Below are 1550 nucleotides of genomic sequence, written 5' to 3'. Positions count from 1 at the left end.
TTGAAGTTACAAAATTATAACACAATGAGATACTTAAACTGATTCACATTTTGATTTATTAATGTTATCATTATTGTACAGTAAATAAGTACTTTGTAACTTACTACTTTCTCAAATATAGACCTCCATACATAATATTTTTGAAATAATTTCTCAATACTGTCTATGTGCTATGATAATACATATTTTTAGGGGCAGAGATTCACATAGAGGTTTTTATTTTTTGGCCTAGGCTTCTCAAAATGTATCTTGAAGCTGCGTGCACTGATGGAAAAATTTTTTTTTGAATTGTACATTTCAGGTTTATTCAACTTCTTAAAAATATTTGAGGGCAGCTGCAATCACAGATTTCAACTCCATCATTATTTCTTTGCCCATTCTTCTCTCTCTTTTCTTTCCCAAATAACTTCTTTCAGGTATGGTTCAAGGTAGAATTTATCCTCCTCATATTTTGTCCACTGCTCTTTAGGCAAGATCTGATGCCTCATGGTCAGGTCCAGTGCTCTTTTAACGCGAAACATCCTGTTGTTATAAAGATTCTCAGGAAGCCTTCTTATGGCCTCTTTCTCATCATCATTCTCATATATTGTATTATCTCTCATTAACCCCAGTTTATTGAACCCTGCAGCATTGTAGTACCATTTTCGAATACCCTTCAGCCACCGGTTTAATGCTGCAATGGCAGGCCTGCTCACCATTTTGACCCAAGGCTCTGGAAAAATGATTTTAAAATATATATCTCAAAGGATGCCTGAGTGGCTCAGTCGTTAAACATCTGCCTTCAGCTCAGGGAGGCTTGTTTCTCTCACTCCCATCCCACTTGTGTTCCCTTTCTCACTGTCTCTCTCTATATATAAATAAAATCTTAAAAAATTATATATATACCTCAAGAATAGAATTTCAAACATGCTAAATGAGTGTTAAAAAGTCTTAGAAAATATTTAGTCCAAGTTGAGCCTCACCAGGGCTAGATTAATTATCTTAGTTCTGAATTGATTAATGAAATTTTACTTCAATTTTAATGAAAAATATTGCTGAAACATTTGATGGGTTTTCCCTAGAAAGACTAATGGAATATAAAATATACATTCTTATGACTTCATATAGTTTATTCTTCAAAGAACATTCTAATGCATTTTTCTTGATTAATATCAATGTCCACAAGAAAGACTAGCCCCCAGCACCATACTGCATCATTGCTGACAACTAAAAAATAAAACAAACTCATTAATAGTTAATATTTAATAACAATTTACAAAATTACAAACCATAATAACAAGAAGGGATTGTGGTATTTGAATTAAATCTCTTGGTACTAATCATGTAGTACAAATAATGACACTAGAAAATGTATTAAAGCAAGATTTTGTAAGTGACTATATTCTAATAAAACTTTCTAAAAAGACAACTGGATTTCAATAAGCTTAAAGTAATTCAGGAATGTTGTTTTCAAATGACAGAAACTAATTACCATATTCTTACTTTCTGGAGCATGATTAGTACTAGAAATGAATGCAAATATTAAAATTTGTCTCAGATGACCTAACCAC

The 1550-nt window shown here is 31.9% G+C and overlaps 1 pseudogene; it reads right to left on the bottom strand.

Annotated features, from left to right (window-relative positions):
* Positions 1–292: 292 nt before the first annotated feature.
* LOC112826315 (cytochrome b-c1 complex subunit 7 pseudogene) lies at positions 293–698 on the bottom strand (annotated as a pseudogene).
* Between the last annotated feature and the right edge of the window lie 852 nt (positions 699–1550).

The sequence above is a fragment of the Callorhinus ursinus genome, unplaced genomic scaffold (assembly GCF_003265705.2).
Source record: "Callorhinus ursinus isolate GAN/ISIS: 27379988/994484 unplaced genomic scaffold, GSC_fseal_2.0 scaffold7, whole genome shotgun sequence".
NCBI classification, from domain to species: Eukaryota; Metazoa; Chordata; class Mammalia; order Carnivora; family Otariidae; genus Callorhinus; species Callorhinus ursinus.
The sequence above is the reverse complement of the archived record's forward strand: the minus strand, read 5'-3'. Positions and strand labels throughout refer to the sequence as shown.